At 38.5% G+C, this 19953-nt stretch overlaps 2 long non-coding RNA genes across 3 annotated transcripts in view; one reads left to right on the top strand and one right to left on the bottom strand.

Moving 5' to 3' along the window:
- LOC140714617 (uncharacterized) overlaps window positions 1–12978 on the bottom strand; it is a 96988-nt gene extending 84010 nt beyond the window's left edge. Inside the window, exon 1 of the long non-coding RNA XR_012095948.1 lies at window positions 12858–12978. This is a non-coding gene — a long non-coding RNA (uncharacterized lncRNA). The remainder of the gene's footprint in view (window positions 1–12857) is intronic.
- Window positions 12979–13194: 216 nt separating this feature from the next.
- LOC140714628 (uncharacterized) overlaps window positions 13195–19953 on the top strand; it is a 31580-nt gene continuing 24821 nt past the window's right edge. The window contains exon 1 of one of the 2 annotated variants that reach the window (XR_012095956.1): window positions 13195–13303. This is a non-coding gene — a long non-coding RNA (uncharacterized lncRNA). Of the gene's footprint in view, window positions 13327–19953 lie in introns of both variants that reach the window. The other variant, XR_012095958.1, reaches the window with a different exon arrangement.

The following is a 19953-nucleotide window of genomic DNA, read 5'->3' as shown; positions in this document are numbered from 1 at the left end:
TAATCTGTAAAGGACAAATCGTGTAAATAATAAAACAAAAGTAAATAGTAATATTGAGAACTTGAGTTATAAAGTCCTTGAAAGTGAATCTATAGGTTATGGAGTCAGTTCAGTGTTGAGGTAGGTCAAGGACTAATTTGGAGCATTTATATTACTTTCCTGTGTGCCCTTTTCTTTTAGGAAAAACACATTTAAATTGCAAGTTAAGATCTGTGTTAAAAAAAAGGCACACACAGGAATGAAATTGCAAAGTTAAGCATTTCAGCCTGATCAGTATTCCCAATTTAACGTACTGACAGGATAAAATTTTGTCCAGTTCATCTGATTAATGTACATGATTTATAACAGATAATAAAGCTCCAGGGAAAAGGAAAATTATGCTTTTGTGAAATGTTCAATGGCTAATATCAATAAAGGCAATTTCATGAATGATGCAGGTGTAAAATTATGTTTTGCCTGGGTTTCAATGAGAACTACATGATTTACCATTCAGAGCATAAGAAAAGAAGCCATAAATGAATCTCTAAACTGAAAGCTTAGAAATAGACAAGTTCTTCAACTGGAAACATTACTTACTTGTATTACACGTTATTTGCATTTTGACAAAAGTTCTTTTTCTGTTCATGGCATATCCATAAACATATCTCTTGATATTTTGAAAACTTGAGTGTTAAACCCTGATGTGATGTTCTTTTAGTATCTGTAAAAATCTTCACTTTATCTTCTTTATGTTTGGTAGTTATGCTTGTGAGGTGCACAAGATTAATCCTAGACCTATATTTCCTTCCCTGCATATTAACATAATGTATCCACTAATTTAGCACAGACAGTAAACCAAGTTGTTAAAATGGTTCAAATAATGGTAATAGCTGGTGAGTTATAACAACACACAGAATAAATTATAAATGCTGCACAAAAAATATCTAGTCCACAGAGTCATAGAAACAGCCCCTAGTCCAGGGAGCCCGACTTTTTTTATGCCCTGGTCCCTTATCATTAAGTAAAGGACCCCAGGTTAGAAACCCCTGCCCTAAATCCATCTGGTGCACACTGACTAAGATTCCCATCCAATAGCCATGTTTTACCCATATCCTAACACATGCCTGTCCAAGTATCTTTTATACTTTGTTAGAGTCTCAACCACTTCATCTGGCAGCTCATTTCATAAACTGGGAATAATTTCTAAAGGCTGAAAAAGAAAACCAGAGAATTAAGTTTAAAATTATTTGGAATCTTAGTGGCTGAAATTGGAATCAGAATCTAAAGTCGGGTTTAATATCATTGGCATATGTAGTGAAATGTGTTGTTTTGCAGCAGTATTTAACATAATTACATTATATTATAACATAGAACATATTTTATATATAGTGTGATTAATAATATAAAATATTATTCTTGTACAAACATAATGTATATTAATATATACATTATATATATGTGTGTGTGTGTGTGTGTGTGTGTAGTGTAGTGTAAAAAGAGAGGAAAAGAATATGCAGTGGTCTGATCTTCATATTATAGAAAAAAATATACAAAATGTATTAACTGGGATTATTACAGAATTTGAAAATTATGCTTATCATGTAAGATTGAACAGTCAGAAGATTTTATCCCAGAAGATGCCTGACAAATATGAAATAATTTGTGTTGTTGAAAGGAAAGTACTTTCACTTGTGGCGTAGAACTAAAATTAAGGGCGATGGCTATAAAACAGCAAATAAAAATTAAATACAGAATTCAGACGAAAGGTTTTAAAAATGTAAAATTCAGTGCCTCAGGAATAATTGACATAATTCACCAAAATACATTTATTGGTAATTAATAAGCATGAGAGCTAAAGGTTTATAAAATTATACTGATAGACAATTGAATTTATACTTCAGGCTGATGATCACCCCTCTGAAACAATGATAATGTTCATTCTTTCTGAGAAGTGATCAGCCAAACTACTTAAAATGTTCATTTTATTTCTATCTCCACCTCAGTATTTCTGGCAATTTTTTGATTTTACTTCCACTTCCTGCTATATTTGTGCCAGAAATTCATCCTCAGTCAACAGCATTATTATAATTATAGCAACTCATGCTGGGTCTGCCTCCAAACTTCACATTATACAAGACCACAGGATCATGTAATAGACAATGGGAACAAAATACACTGCGTGGTTGTGCATTTTGTACAACCAAATATAAATGATTTTCTAGACGTTGTTTTGTTTTAATAGCTTATGCGTTTCAGTCAAGTAGGATGGGATGAATCCCAGGTCTAGCATATATTTTTATGTATTTATTGAGATACATCATATAATTGGCCCTTCTGGCCCTTCAATCCACACCACCCAGTAATCCTCCAATTTAAACTGTGCCTAATCACGGGACAATATACACTGACCAATAGAAATACTAGCTGGTAAATTTTTGGACTGTGGGATGAAACCGGAGCACCGGAAGAATTCTTTTCAAGAAGCTGCAGGAATTGACCCTGGGTCGCCGGTACTGTAAAGTGTTGTGCCAACCACTACACTACCATGCCACCTTGCAGCTTGGTGGGACAAAAGCCCCGTTTCTGTACTGCAAATTATTCAATACTATGTAGGATAACAATTTAACATTATATTCTGTGAAATAATTAGTTATCTGTGGCCATGAATTGTTAAACTAAGCAACTAACCAAATTCATCGCATACTTGATAAAAAAAAAATTCAAATTGATCACCCTTCAGCTTTCTCTTATCAGTAGCTCTCTCCTTTTGCATTGACCTGGCAGCCTATTTTATTTGAATTTTTATCAAAATTTACATCAAATATGCTGTTCCACCTGGCTCAAATCAAGGGTTGATAGATGCACTTGTACATGAAATTGCACAAATTTTGCCTCACAGTTCTAAAAAATAACTAGTTACTTCAGGTAAGGGGAACTACAAATTTAATATGGCATAATGCATAGCAACGTCATTAATTTTCATTTCTGGATAGCCATTTGAAGCTTACATTTATCTCATTCTGTGAATTTTCAGAACTTTTATTACCTAAACATGAAGCTCATTCCACTTTTGCTGAAACATAGTCTGAATTCAGCAATTAAATCTTTATAGTTAAGAGGATATAGGAACCATGCATCTGTTCTCTATCCACATTGTATTCTGCACTGAGTGTTTATTATGGTAACTAATCACGAGTGGGTATGTGGTAAAAGCAAAGGGAATAAGTTACATATCCGTGCTTTGTTCATGGCAACTTGCAGCTAGGGGCTGATGGATATCGTATCTTTTGTTGACCACTCAGTTATGTTTAGCTTACACTTGGGTATGCTTACGTTTCACCACTTCAGGTTTGTATGTTTGCTAACTGCTAATAAAGGATTGAATACACATCTTCAACTTTTGGAATAAACATTATTGGAGCTGAGGACACATCATACAACTGTAATAAATCTGTGTGGGTCACCAGCAGTGACAATTTGTTGGTTAGAATTGGCCGCTACTGAGTTGTGTGAACTGTTCTGTTTATACAAATAAACAACACCAAGGTAACAGAAGCCATTAAATTAAACATGTGTCTACATTTCCATTTAATAACAGACTTTTAATAAAATGAAATAGTAAACATTTTCCTTGTTAATGTTTCATATAATCACCTGGATAGAGAGTCTTGTTTTTTTAAATTGCAATTCCTGTGTTGGGATTAATGAAAGATTGAGGAATTCAGGGCTATGAGGAACTGCCCAGAAGTGGATTTAAGGCCAGCATAGATCAACTGTGATCATATTGAATGATGGAAGAAGCATGAGGGCACTGGAGGCCTTTCCCTGCTCCTATTGTATTGTGTTTCTATGTTCTTGAGATTAAAAAAAGATTATCTTGGACAAAACTTTTTGTGGCAGTTTCCACACTGCTAATTGTTAATTTGTACTTGCCTGCATTAAATTACCTTATCTTGAAGTGATTTTGTTTTCTACAGTCATTAATTTAGATTTAAGATTTCAAATAATAATGGTGCATATGATTCTGATTGAGGGATGAATCTAGTCTTTGCTTGACCTTCATATTGTATGTAATAGATTGTTTATATAAAACTCTGCAGATACTGTAGTCTGAAGCAAAAAGAAAGCTTTCAGAAGAAATCAGTGAATTGAGTACCATGTGCTGGAGAAAGGAAAATAAGAAATTCTTCCCCCTGCACCCCCCCCCCCACCCACACACACACACCGTTGCTACTTGACACACTGAGCTTCTCCCAGCAATTTGCTTTTTTGACTTTCATAGACAGGGTCATTAAAACAGAGGGGTCTCCTCTGTAGTTACATCTGTAGAGCTGTGGAAAACTGTCCATGGAAAATCATTAATTACTTGGTTGGCAATTGATAAAGATGATTTGCTTCTTTAACGTTTATGGTGATTATGATACAAGTCCAGTAGGTTTGATTTTGCCTTGTTTCACTGAACGCTCATTAGTACTATCTGGTAAAATAATGATCTTAAAACGTTAATATTACAACTCAAAATATCTGAAAACAAGGAAAGTCCAGTGGTCAGTGTTTTAGAAAATTCATTCCCTTTAAAATATTTTGCCTCAGAAATGGGAGGCCACCAAATGTTTGAACAAAATTTAATAGGATCAACAGATAAATATGGTTCTTCTATTTCTTTGGTTGACAGTCAGTAATACTGTAAAACTTAACAGTCGCATTGCTCAGCAAAATAAAAACCAGAGGGTGTAATAACTTACATTTATGCAACACTGTTCCCATCCTCACAACATGCAAAAGTAATTTACTATCAGTAGATTGCCTTTTTGAAGTGGAATGACTATTGTTATATCGATAAGTGCAACAGCCAAATTGCATATGGTTCAGCCCTACAAAATGTGGAATTTCTTGCTCACAGCTTCATTTTAATATCAGAGAATGTATACAGTATACAACCTGAATTTTTTAATTGAATTTCTTGTGTTTCTTAAAGGAGGAAAATGTTATCTTTCTTCATATAATGTTGTGAGATCTCTCATAGCCTTCCAGCAGGCTGGAAAGTATTTGTGATTTTGGTTATAAAAGAGCAACTGTTGCTCTTTGGTTGCAACATTATTGGTAGAAATGTCCAGAATTGATCTACAGGAGCCATGTAATAATGTTGTTTAATAATCTTCATAATATAACTAAATGGAGAACTACATGTTGCATTATAATATTAGCTCTCTCCCAGATTTCATGGTGTTACTACCTGACATCCTCTGTTAGAGCTACATATTTCAGATCGATGAGAGGATATTGAGGTAGCTGAATGGACTTCAAATGACTAATTCAAAATATACGCCATTTGATGGGACAAATTGATTGCATTGATTGGCAATAATTCAATGCTATTGATTAAATTCTTATAGCTCAGGGGTTCCCAACCTGGTGTCCATAGCATAAAACCCCTATTATCAAAGAACAAATGCTATGGTGCATATTTTGAATCACACCAAGATCAATTTCATACAGTCTATGCCCTAATGTGTACAGAGAGCCCAGATTCTATGAGACTATGGTGTGACGAGACATCCTCATGGTTGGCATTACTTCAGACCCTGACATGTAAAATAAAACAAGCGCATCCTATCTCTCAGTAATTGCCACCAATAGAAATAACTCACCTTTTCATTATTCTCAAAAACCACAGCTTTCAGGGGAAAGGTAGAAAGTGCTAGAAGGAGCCCCTCCATTTGTGTCACGTTGCTGATTTACAAGGAGATATGTACGCAGCTGCTCTTAATGAGCCTTTTTTTCTCTAACATCAGTGAAGGCAATGTATAAACTGGAAATAGAAGGAGTCTAAGTACCCTCTCTATGTGCTTTGTGCGCTATTGGATTGAAAACATCAACGATCCTGCCTCTCCTTTCAATCTTGGAACTCTTTTTGTCAAATATGGTAGCAGAAGCAGCAATTTGCAGGGGGAAAAAAAAGCTGTTATAGCTTGACAGCTAAAGAAAATGCAGCCTGTTAATTATGTAGATGAGTGATTCACTTCCATCATAATAAACTGCCCTTGTTAATGTAATACTTGTTAATGGGCTGGTGTATAAAGATTCCTGAAGGGCCTTTGCTGCAGCAAAATGACTAGCTGCTGGATTGAAAGTGCCGCCAAACTTGCCCTTTTTTTCATCAAATTGTGCTTTAATTGACTGATGCTGTCTTTACGAGTGACAGGAAGAAGAGTCATCCCTTTGGTCTCCTTGGTAAAATAGCAGTATAGTTATGCCCACTAATTGGAACATAGAATGATGAAAACCTCTGTGCAAACAAAACAAATGAGCATGAGCACTTACTATAATGCAAAAGTGATCCCAAGTATTTTTAAGTGGTCCCTAGTCTGCTGTATAAGACTGATGAGCAGAACAGTTTGCTTTTTAAAAAAATGCATTACAACAAACCTACTGGTGCAACAATTATTTAGACAATAATGAATAAGAATGCATGTATTTATTATAGGATTCAGTTCAACAGGGACTTTTCTCCCTCACACATGGTTACCCTGACTATAACAGGCTCATTGAATGGCTGCCATTTTAACTCTTGCCATTCATTATTTGTGTATCATTTGAATGGTTAAGCATAATTAGTCAAGATATGTCCCACCCAATAACATACAACTACTTCATGGGCAGAACGTGCATTTCTAGATTAACTTGTCAGGTAATATTCAAAAAGAATGTTCCTTCTTGCGGAATGCTAAGTATTTTCTCTAACCATGCTGAACAGTGCTATCAAAAATTATTCTTGGACCAGTACTAACAAATATGCAGAATAGTAGTTTTAGTGTGCTGGATTTTACTTCTAAAATCGGCTCCACTGGAGTCAAGGAACCAAATCGTTTTCAAGAGGCACAATACCCCTGCACATCTCAAATGGGAGAAAGTCTGCAGATACTGGAAATCCAAAGCAACACACACAAAACTCTAGAGGAACTCGATAGGTCAGGCAGCATCCATGGAAATGAACAAACAGTTGACATTCTGGGCTGAGACCCTTCTTCAGGACTGGAAAGGAAGGGGGAAGATGACAGAAGAAAAAGTTGGGGTGAAGGGAAGGAGGTGGGTGGGAAAAGTCAGGGGCTGGGGGGGGGGGAAGGTAGCCTGATTAGTCTACTGTTTTCATGAAGGTTAAGCAAGTTGGAAGCACATTAGAATCATCAATTAAACTTCCTTTCTTTTCATCTGCAATATATTGGAGTGGAGTACCACACACAAAAGTGCATTATCACTATGAATCTGAGTACTTCATCTTCCTAGTGGGCACTACATGTTATTTCAAAGCAGAAAGGCTGATGAGCATTTACTAGTTATTTACATTCATTATGAATCAGTATACATTTGAACAGAGGACAAATCACATTTTTTGTCCTCAACAGCATCCTATAACCAGTCTAAAAGAATGTTCTGTCTAAAAAGCTCTCCACCTTCAGTCACACAATGCTTTGTCCTTACTTATTTAGGCCATGCCAAAGGAAGACTTGGCTGTTCGTCAGGGTGTATGTAGTTAGACAACTATTCAAATGGGGAAAACTGTGCAATAAACTCCTCAAATTCAGTTGTCCATGAAATATAGAACAGTTCATCACAGTACAGGTTTATGATGTAGCAACGCCCTTTTAACCTACTCCAAGATCAATCTAACTCTTCCCTCCCACATGGCCCTCCATTTTTCATCAATGTGCTTATCTAAGTCTCTTAAATGTCCCTAATGTATCTGCATCTACCACCACCCCAGCAATATCCACGTATCCACCAATCTCTGTGTTAAAAAAAAACCTCTAACATCCCCCCTATAATTTTCTCCAATTACATTAAAATTGTATCCTCTCATATTAGTCAATAATGCCCTAGAAAAAAATTCTCCAGCTAATCCACTCTATCTATGCCATTTTATGTAATTCTATTAAGTCAGCTCTCATCCTCATTCACTCCAAAGAAAAATGCACTAGCTTACTGAATCTTTCCTTATAAAGCATGCTCTCTAATCCAGGCAGCATCCTGGTAAATCTTCCCTACGTTTTCTCTGAAGCTTTCACATTCTTCCTATAATGAAGTAACCAAAACTGAAGACTGTACTCCAAGTTTGGACTCTAACCAGAGTTCTACAGAGCTGCAACATTACCTTGCAGCTTTTAAATTTAGTCCCTTGACTAATGAAGACCAACACACCATATGCCTTCTCGACATCCCTATCAACTTGCACGACAATTTGAGAGATCTATGGATGAGGACCCCAAGTTCCCTCTGTTCCTCCACACTGTTGAGAATTCTACTATTAACATTGTACTCTGCCTTCAAGTTCAATCACCAAAGAGCATCACTTCACACATTTTCCGGATAGAACTCCATCCACCATTTCTCAGCCCATCTGTGATGACATGTAAGCCATTATACTAACATGGTTCTGCATTTAAACCAATATGGTGAAGGTTAATGTGAATCAATGTTCCATCATTGGAACATTTTTCTTAAACTGTCTCGTTAATTTTTTGTTCCTTAACTCCAAAACTTCCCATAGAATTGGAGCCAATCTTTAAGACTAATGGGAAATATTCATCCGACACTTCAGAACCAAAGTCGCCTTCATTTCAGTAGCTGAGCTGCAGAATGCTGGCAACACTTGTATTTTCATGCACTCCAAGGTTGAGCTCCAAGCCATCACTGACAGTCACTGAGAGGACGAATCGTACATTCAATATCTGCAGAATAATTACAATAGCTCCTACCAACCCAACCCACTGCCAGACAACAATGAGGTCTCATGCAAGACCTTGACAAAATTGGACCACTTCCCATTTTACAGGAGCTATAATAACAAGGAGATACTGTTGATAGAATCACCAATGCCTTCAACTAAGCTGCACAGTCTGAGGCTGGCTGAGGAAAATCTGACACAAAGCTCCTGGTCTACTGGCAGAAACAATTCCTGTTCTCTTATATGTTTCTGACATTTGGATACCTGAAAAGTCAGTTCTATGTCTGCAAAATTCTCCAGCTTCATTGGGCAATAAGCAAAGCAAACTCTGCATTGTCTCCCTGGCATTCAGACTCCAGTTACATTCAGTCAACAAGTTGAATGATGTTGCAACAACAAACTTGCACCGATGTCAGGAAGGCCCATGAATACAGTAGGTGGAAACCAGGAGAACGCATCTCAACAAGAGATCAGTAGTGGAAAGGGTGAGTAACTTCAACTTTCTGGGTGTCAACATCTCTGAAGATCTATCCTGGACTACACCCACTTATGTAATTACAAAGAAGGCCCTCCAGTGGCTATAGTTCATTAGGAATTTGCAGAGATTTGGCATGTCATCAAAGACTCTGTCAAATTTTCTGCAGCTTTACCATAGAGAGCATTTTGGCTGGTTGTATCACCATCAGGTTTGAAGGACTGGAAAAAGCTGCACGTTTTTGTAAACTCAGCCAGCTACACCATGGGCATTGGCTTCCCCACCAATGAGGACATCTTCAAAAGGCAATGCCGCAAAAAGGTGGAATACATCATGAAGGTACCTCACCATTTTGGACATGCCCTCTTCTCATTACTTCCACCAATGAGGAAGTACGGAAGCCTAAAAACATACAATCAAGATTTTAGGAACAGCATCTTCCCCTCCGCCATCAGATTTCTGAATGGACCATGAACCCATGAACATTATTTCACTAACTGGCTCCTTTTTTTTCCACTTTTTTTTATTTGTATAGTAATTTTTATGTATCACATTTTACTGCCACCACCAAAACAACAAAATAAACATGCTTTTGATTCTGCTGTAGTGGGTGGACCACAACATTTGCATGCTCAATATTAGACTTTCAAAATAAATCATCTGCACCAAGCTCTGTAAACAACCTGATAAGGTAAACCCATCACTGATGTTCTTAAAGACTTAGAAACATAGAAAACATACAGCATAATACAGGCCCTTCAGCCCACAAAGCTGTGCCAAACATGTCCCTACCTTGGAACTACCTAGGCTTTACCCATAGCCCTCTATTTTTCTGAACTCCATGTAGACTTCCAGGAGTCTTTTAAAAGACCCTAGTGTTTTTGCCTCCACCACCTCTCCGGGAACAATTGAGAACCCTTGGCCCATAAACACTCAAAGTAGAGAGGGAGCATCTAAGATGGCATTGAGAATGTTGTGACCATGACTTTGGGACTCACAGAGGCTCTGTATAAGTAGGAAAATGGATGCCTCATCTCAGAAACTCTCAGCCACTCACTCCTTTGGTTAGCTCCTCCACAACTGTGGAAGGAACTTTGGTTCCCTCATTGGCTTCATCGACCACTTCAGAACTCAACTTCAATCCTGACTGAAGAAAAGTGGAAAACTACTTTCATCTACCAGAAACGGGCAGTCTCAGGAGTTCTTGAGAATTCACAATTCAATAATGAAAACAATATTGTTCAATATTTTTTAAAACCTCATTGGTCTTTGAGTCACAAGTTGGATTTGGGGGATTTGGTTGAGACGATATCCACGTGGATATAAACTTGCCAATATAAACTGTTAGTTCCTATAGAGGAGGAATTAAGCTACAATGGTTGAAAATGATGTTTTTTGTTATGTTTGTACTGACTGAAAATAAAATTTCATTCATTCATTCATGGTTTAAGAATTTAAATCCTATAGGGCAATCCTGAACATAATAGGATAATTTATCAATCTCAGATTCTATTAGACTGTATATTATACCTCCTCTCTATCAACCACGTTGTGCCATCAAAACCAAGTAAGCCAAACCAGAATTCCAGAAAAATTCCCAATGCTTCTAACATTTAACTTCACATGTTTCTATAGCAACACCTAAGAACAACTCAAGAAACAATGTCACAAATATAAGTGATGCTGATCTTTTTTTAATAATATCCTTACTCGTGTCTCATTCGTGTCACATGCCACTAGAAATACTGGCTCAAATTGTAATCTTCTTCATATGTTCTGATTATTCACCATTTGTTAGTTATTTTTCTCCTCCACTTTCACCCTCTGTGTAAAACCAAACACCAAACTGTCACGTACAGACAGACAGGAACCTTACTGCCTAGCTTTTCCCAATGCCAGGTTTGAAATGATTGTTACGATGTGAACAGGGATTGCCTAGGGTGTACTGGATAAAAATCCAACAGCAACCCTGGATAATTTTTTTTAACTGAAACAGGGAAACAAAATTGTCCGACACAATAGTTTCACTCATTGTGACATAATTTAAATGAAATATGAAGTTGAAAGATCACTCCATTTAGTACAACCTCCACCCCCTCCCACCACTATATGCAGTGCAGTAGTCATCTAGCAAGTTGCAACATAGACAAGACACAGGGCTACAAACCTAATGCAGGCAAATGGAATTAGCGTAGGCGGCCAAAAAGGTCGGTATAGGTGTAGTGGGATAAGGAGCATGTGTCTATGCTGTACAACTGTATAATTCTAACATTAACTGTCAAAAGGTCAGGCATTGACCCTTTTGGCTTAATTGTAGCATGCTTGAAACTCAGCAACCTGCTGGGTCAAAATCAAATATTATTTAACAGCCACTTTGCTAGTACATTATTCTCCCAAACACCGCCATGGATTTCTTACATATATCTTGTCAAGTTATTTGTTGTTTGTGTACCTTGTATTTAAAATATCCTCCAGCGATATCTGTGAAACAATGGATTGGTGCAAAGAACTTTGGGCATTCTAGGATGCAAAGTCAGGTGTTCCCTATGACTCATTGCAACCATTTTAGCACCTCAGAAAGTTTATTAGCGTTCTAAATGGATGTCCATTTAGAACAGAGATGAGGAGGAATTCTTTAGTGGTGAATCTGTGGAATTTGTTGCCACAGGCGGCTGTGAAGGCCAAATCATTGGGTCTATTTAAGGCAGAGGTTGATAGATTCTTGATTGGTCAGGACATGAATGGATACGGGGTAAAAGGCAGGAGAAAGGGGTTGAGAGGGAAATGGATCAGCCATGATGAAGTGATGGAGAAGACTTGATGGGCCACATGGGCTAATTCTGCTCCTATATCTTATGTTCTTATTAGCTCAATATGTCAGAGGCTTCTGCCAATGCTAATGAATAAGAATTGTGAACTTTGCTCAGCTGCTGGGGACACACATTATGTTGAAGCTCTGCTAACAAGGTTTGACAATAGAAAAGCAGAAATTGGGGGACCACAAGCCAAGGTGTATTACAATGAACTCTAGGACACCATGCAAAACACCACCCCACTAAAGCCATTTTTTTTCCTTCTTCTAATTAAAACTATGTTCTGAAGTATCTACTGTAAGTAAGGAAATGTTGATTCCAAGGCAGAAATCCCAGTTGAACTATAGCATTCAATATTATTTCACAAAATACCAGAAGAAAATTTCCTGGAAAAATATTAACACATTCCAATGTGAAACTGCCAATTGCACAGCGTTAGGATTGTTCCAGTACAAATTAAGTGAATTCTGATAACTACAATTGTGTCATATTTTCCTGAAAAAAAGCCTGCAACGTGACAATGACATCATTCTTTTTCTAAAATGTGATCCCCAATTATAAACCAAATCTTTGGATTCCCACAGAGTTACGTTTATGTGCAAGGACCAGGAAAAAGCTGAATGCCAGTTTCTATAGTTTTCCAAATTTGTGTAGACCATCATTATCTACTCCAGTTAACTGCCAGCAGGGATTAATCAAGAAAAGCTTCATATGTCGATATTGATTTCCGAAACTGGTAAATGCTATTCAACAACAACATTAAAAATGATGCAGGAGGATCGGCTGGTCTGCATTCACCTGTAGTACATCCCTTCAAAGTTAAAATCAATGTCAAAGTTGAGTTTATTATCACATGCACACGTACCTGTACGCACAGCAATGAAAATCTTGCTTGCAGCAGTATCACCGGCACACACCATTAGAGACAGAGCATTTACAAGAAAAACAAGGAGCCAAGAGAATTACAAGAAAAGTTCTAGCATGGGTGGAAGATCAGCTGATTGGAAGCAAACCAAGAGTGGGAATAAAAAGGGCCTTTTCTGGTTGGCTGTGAATGATTAGTGGTGTTTGTCAGGGTCCAGTGTTGGGTCTTCTACTTTTCAGGTTATATATTGATATTCTGGATAACAGAAATGTTGGACTTGTGGCCAAGTTTGAGGATGATATAAAAATAGACAAAGGCCAGGTCGTGTTGAAGAAACAGGGAGTCTGCAGAACGGGTTTGGAGAATGGGCAAAAAGCTCAATTTTGGTTTCATCAGACCATAGAACTCTCTCCCAGCTGACTTCAGAGTCTCACACATGCCTTCTGGTAAATTCTAGGCGCGGTTTCATGTGAGTTTTTCTCTTTGACACGGAAGAGTCTTCTTTTTTCTGTTGATCAATTAAATGCTCTGTGATTCAATGTCATAAAACAATAAAACATGGAAACTTCCAAGGGGGATGAATACTTTTTACAGGCACCAAATTTTCTCTTACCTCAGTATATAAGTGAACCAAATTAACTTCTGCTAATCTAGTCCTTTTTATATATGTAGAATTTTTTTTTTAAATCTTTTTTCATGTTTTTGCTAGATTAGGTTCTACCTTCTATTTTCCCATTTCTTATCAATTTCTTGTTCTCCTTTGCTGCAATCAGACATTTCTATTCCCCTAATCATTGGACTCACTATTTTTTGGCAATACTATAAGCTTTTTCTTAACTTTGTCTACCACAGTTGGAGCATTTTATATTGAGCATTTGTGCTTTAAAAGGATATACTGTATATTCTTTGTAAATTTTGCAGTAATTATTTGAATATTACCCTTTGCTCATGCACTGCTATTTCATTTCCCAATTTACCATAGCCAATTTATGCCTCATAACTTCATTGATAGTTTTGTTTAGATTTAAGACCTTGGTTTTAAATTAATAACTTCCAGTCTTTTAAAAAATCTATTATATTATGGTCACTTTTCCCTAAAGGCCCCTTAGTTACCAAGTTATTAACTACTGCAGGTCTTTCTCATTTCACATTTCTACATTTAAAGCAGACGGTTCACTCAATGGTTTTTCAACATGTTCAACCCCATCTTTAACTCACTGTGTGAAGTGGTTTTATACATTATCACTTCTAATTTAGGCTGCTTAGCGTAAAGGTAAAATAAAATCCCTGATGATCATTGTATTATCACTGTTATGACCAGCCATAATATTTTGATTTATGCATTGACATACAAACTCACTGCTGTTAGGGTGCCTCCAGGCAACTTCCAAATGATGCAGCACAATGGATAACTAGTACTCACAGAACAAGAAACCAGAGTTCAGTTGTAACCTTGAAGCTGTCAGCGGGGGGTTTGCACGTGCTCATTGTGACCATGGAGCTTTCCTCAGGAGTTCTGGATTCCTCCCACATCCCAAACATTGGTAGGTTAATTGACCACAACAAACTGGGATGATTTCCATCTCTCTTTCATGCACCCATTACAGTGGGGTTCCCAACCTGGGGTCCACCGACTCCTCAGTAAATAATAGGGGTCCATAGAATTAAAAAGGTAAGTGAACCCCTGCATTAGAGGTATTTATCAGGACCGCTGTGTGCACAGGGCCCTTAACATTGTCAGTAATCGCTCTCATCTGTCCAATAATATCTTTGACCCCCCTACCATCAGGCAGGATGTACTGTATCATTAGCAAAGAACTGAGAGACTGGGAAACAACTTCTTCCCCCAGGCTGGTAGACTACTGAACTCCCTGTCACCACCCAGGTCACATCACCTCTAAAGAACCAGCAGTGTTATTCTGTTGTCTTTTTAATTTAATCGTATACAAACATTATTATTTATAAATGTATTTGTGGCAGTATTAGCAGTATTGCTTTGTGTGCTGTGGTTTATATGTATTGTGTTGTCCAGAGGAAAGTTGTCTCCTTTAGCGGTATTCATGTGTATGGTTGAACAACCATACGATCATAAGACCATACGATATAGGAGCAGAATTGGACCATTTAGCCCATCGAGTCTGCTCTGCTATTTCATCATGGCTGATTTAATTTCCCTCAGCCTCCATCCATCTCCTGCCTCCTTCCTATTTCCCTTCATGCTCTGACTAATCAAGAATCTATCAACCTCTATCTTAAATATACCCAAAGACTTGGCCTCCAAGCCATCTGTGGCAATGAATTCCGCAAATTCACCACTCTCTGGCTAAAGAAAATGACAATGGACTTAAAATTGAAGTTGAACTTAGGGGTACTAATGAGAATGAGGGGAGAATAAAAAAGATGGAATTAATGTAAGATTAGTGTACAGGGGTAGCATGGATCCAGAGGGTTGAAGCATTCGTTTCTGTCCTCTATCTCTCAATGAAGCAGATAGACAAGGATGTCTTTTAGGAAGCCAGAGCTACCACTTGTCACGGATGTAGTTGCACAAGTAAAAGATGACATATTAAAAACTAAAGCAGGAGAAATAAAAAACAGAACAATACTGGTCATTAGGTTGGATAAGATTACATACTCATTAATGACTTCCCCACTGTTAGTAACTCTCTAATGTCATCAAATACTTGTAGCAGCTGACTTTTCTTCCTTTAACATTTCTGACCCTTTCTCTTCTGGGCATTTTGCCCTACAAGTAGAAAATTAGCAATAACAAGACAAAACTGCCAGAAATACTTCAAGAGACATCCGAGGGTCGATCTCTGGCTGTCTTGAAATGCAAGTTTATGAGTCACATGATTTGAATTGTTCATTGTATTTTTTTTAAACAATCAGTTTAAGAAGTTAATGTTCCAGGAAGTTCAGCTATGAGATGGTGTAGGAATTTGTGCCCAATGGCAATATGTTCACACATGATAAGCACTCACTAAGTTGTGAAGTGGTCACGGTCCACATTTGTCACATGAGGCAACAGAATCGCAGAATGGCTATAACACAGTATCCTGCCTATCATGACCATACGAGCTCTTTACCAGCACAATTCTCTAGTTCCTCATCTGGCATTTCTCATAATCTTGTAAACTTTTCCTCACCATTATGTTATTTAATTCCCTCTTGACAGTGTGTGCCATATTCCAATTATGCACGTATATAAAAGCTTGTCCTCAATGCTCTTTCCCTTTAGTTTATACTGGTGACTTCTTACCCTCCAGCAATGGAATAACCTCCCAAATCCATTCTGTCCAGAGTCCCTTATCAATATATATGTTTCTATCAGATCTCCCCCACTCAAAAAAACAGACTAAGCCTCTCTAATTTGTCTTTGTAACTGTAATTACTCATCCCAGGAACCATTCTTGTAAGTTGTTTTCTGGAAACAGTCTCTAATGCCATCACATCCTTCCTATTATTTGACCAGAAGTGAACTGGATGCTCCAGTTGAGTCTGGACTGTTTTATAAGGTTCAGCATAAGTTCACTGCTTTTACATTGTCTATGTACCTCTGCAAATGAGTCAAAGTATTGTACATCATGGATGTAGGCCCTTTGGCCCAATGAGTCTGTGCTGACCACAGTGCCCACCCAGTAGTGCCAATGTCCTACACCTGGTCCATATCGCCCTAAGACCCACCCCTCCATGTACCTATCCAAGTGCTTTTTAAGTGATACTGTTGCACCTGCCCCAACCACATCCTCTGGCAGCAAGCTCTATATACTCACCACCCTCTGTGTGAAAAAGTTGCTTCTCAGCTTCGTTTTTTATAAATCCGTCTTCTTCTACTCTAAACCGGGGTTCCCAACCTTTTTATGCCATGGACCACGATCTTCCACTTGGAAGACCACGGTGAAGTTTGGTGCCCTGGCAGATTCATTACCATGACCAAGCAGTTTCATGACAGGATGTCAGCCCGCTTGCTCGAAGGTGGTGACTGCTCTCAGTCACAAATGGCGTCAAGCAGGGACGTGTGCTGGTGCCCTCTCACTTCAGCATGATATAAACAATATAAACCATATAACAATTACAGCATGGAAACAGGCCATCTCGGCCCTTCTAGTCCGTGCCAAACGCTTACTCTCACCTAGTCCCACCGACCTGCACTCAGCCCATAACCCTCCATTCCTTTCCTGTCCATATACCTATCCAATTTTACTTTAACTGATGTTCAGTGCAATGTTGACTGATGCATTCCGGGGCTGCGATTCTGGAATCCACATCAAGTACAGGATGGATGCCAAACTGTTCAACCAGCACAGATTTCAAGCCATTACTGGGGTCAAAGAGATGGTTCTGAGAGACTTCCTATTTGCAGACAACTGCGCTCTCAACAGAAGGTCTGAGTCTAAAATGCAGGACATCTTTGACAAATTTTCCACAGCCTGTGACAACTTCAGTCTCGCTATCAGCACCAAGAAGTTGGAAACCATGCACCAAGCAGCTCCAGATCAATCCAATGTGGAGCCACCCATCGGTGAACAACTACCAGCTCCAGGCAGTGGACAAGTTCACGTATCTCGGCAGCACCCTCGCAGGAGCAGTTCACATTGACAACGAGGTCACCAAGGCTAGTGCCAATTTTGGGAGACTTTGTGACACTGTCTGAGGGAGAAGAGAATTACTCTGAAGACCAAGCTGAACGTCTACTGTGCTGTCATCCTACCCACCCTCCTCTACATGTGCAAAACGTGGACTGGTACATGAGACACATGCATAGACTGAACAACTTTCACTTGCCATGCCTACAGAAAGACAGAATTCCTGACACGGAAGTTCCATCTGCAGCAGACATGCCTACTGTCCACACATTGGTGACGAAATAGCAAGTCAGATGGGCAGGCCATGTTGTCAGGATGTCAGATGATCGCATCCCCAAGCAGGGAACATGCAGCCTTGAATCACTCATCCTGGCGTAGTCTTCTCAATGAAGGTGCCTCCAAAGCTGAAAAGAATCTCAACGCTGAAGCAGGAAGGGAACAACACTGGAAAGAACGAGCAGCAGGCACCTCAACTACAGAACTTTCACACACTTGCCCCATGTGCAGGAGGTACTTCCCTGGCCCGGATTGGTCTCGTCAGTCACCTCTGAACACACAAATAACAAATATACCCACCCAAGGACTTCAGTCATCCTCATCGCTCGCAATGAACACACACATGCAATGGATCCCTACCATTATCCCAGGGGTCCATGGACCCCAGGTTGGGAACCCCTACCCTAAGCTTATGTCCCTAATTTTGGATACATCTACCCTGGGAAAAAAGTCTGGTACGATCCACCTCATCGACTATGCCTCTCATAATTTGAAACATTTCTCTAACATTGTCCTTCATTCACTTACATTCCAAGCAACAAGTCTTAGCCTGACCAAACTCTCCCTAACCCTTTTCTGAACTCTTTAAAATGCACTGTTGATGATGTGTATGCCATGTTAACCACTTTTTCAACCTGCTCTATCACTGTCAATGACTCTGCATCCATATTACTCTGTATCTCTGCCCTTGCACAGTATTTCATGTTGCCTCTCCTCATCTTTTCTGCCAATGTCAATTCGTGTCAATCAGATGCAAGTAAATATTTTGTGGCTTGCATTTAAATTTATTTCAAACTATTCTTGGTTGGCAGTAGGTCATCTGGTTGGACAACAAGGCATCTTAGCATTGTGTCAACATGTCCGAGCCACAATGGTTTACTCAGTCGTCCATAGTGTGGTCTAGAGTATTGAACCTTTCCACACTCTCCCATTCTTGAAGTACTTCAAGATTCTACCTGTGAAATACAGTGATATGTTTTGGCAATATTTCTGATCATTTTCAGTGAGTTTCTACAAAAGACTTTTCCCTTTAAAAGTTCACTGTAGCAATTTCAATGACTACACTGATGGCAAATGTCTTGCACTTAACCACAACACTTAATGGCAACTTCTGAGCTTCTAGCAACTGATAGATTGATTTCCAAGAGCTCATCTTGAATCTATAAGACCCAGAATAGAAGTTGGAGTAGTTTTGGCTGGCGGAATCTGAATGCAGCCAAAAGTTACTAAACTGCTTCCCACTGCTGTATCTTGCAAATCAAAAAGTCCTCACCACAGCATATGTTTACAATAGAAGATTGGGAGAAAATAATTTCAGAAGGAAAAACACATGAAGTTTTGGCTAGTTCACATGAAGAGCTTCAGGAAAGGGAAAGTGTTAACAGTTTAACATTGAAAATTTGTTAACCCTTTAGGTATGTTCTTTCGCTTTCGAAAGAACCATGCGCAGTACAATTGCATCTTAAAAAGCTCAGCCTGCTAACGTTACTGAAGGGATCAAATAGATTTCTTGGTGTCAAGTAGAAATTATAATCTCACCGGGTCCCTTTTCAGTCTTCTTTTAAATTTGCTCCATCAGCATTCTCAGGATTAAAACTCTTGATAACCTAATCACATTTTCATTCAAGAAAATCAGGAATGTCTTTAATCCTTTGATCTGTAGGTCTGAGGACATATTAAGCTTTTGCTGGCTGAAGCTAGTTATCATTGTTTTTAGTATTAACTATGGCTTATGATAAATTGATCACAGATTTTTCAAATTCTAGCTCCAGTTGTAGCCCAGATTTTTATTTACTTTCTCCCAGCTGTTTTATGCTTTCTGATCTGAAAAACAAATACTTAACCCATTATCCCTTATGTTTATTTCCCTTATAAATTAAAGGATTGTTAGAGATGGTAAAGGTGAAACAGAATACAACTTTACTGACAGTTTTATAGGCTGAGTCTCTGAGTGAAATGTCTGGAAATTCTTCTGGCTATTGTCCAAGGCATTCAGGTATAACACTGGGTCCATTGCTCATGTTAACTGAAACAATCTGGATCTGACTAAGCCCACCTTGAGCTCAGCCAAGTGGAAAGCTTAATCGTTGTTCCAGGCCAAGACAGAGAGAATTATTTACCTTAGGATATAAAGCGAGTGGCTGGGCTGTGAAGTGTGGAAACATGTGAGTATCAGGTTTGATTACCTACAGCTTTCTCACAGCTCTACTGAGGCCAATGTGTTCAGTGCC

The sequence above is a fragment of the Hemitrygon akajei genome, chromosome 2, assembly GCF_048418815.1.
Source record: "Hemitrygon akajei chromosome 2, sHemAka1.3, whole genome shotgun sequence".
NCBI classification, from domain to species: Eukaryota; Metazoa; Chordata; class Chondrichthyes; order Myliobatiformes; family Dasyatidae; genus Hemitrygon; species Hemitrygon akajei.
The sequence above is the reverse complement of the archived record's forward strand: the minus strand, read 5'-3'. Positions and strand labels throughout refer to the sequence as shown.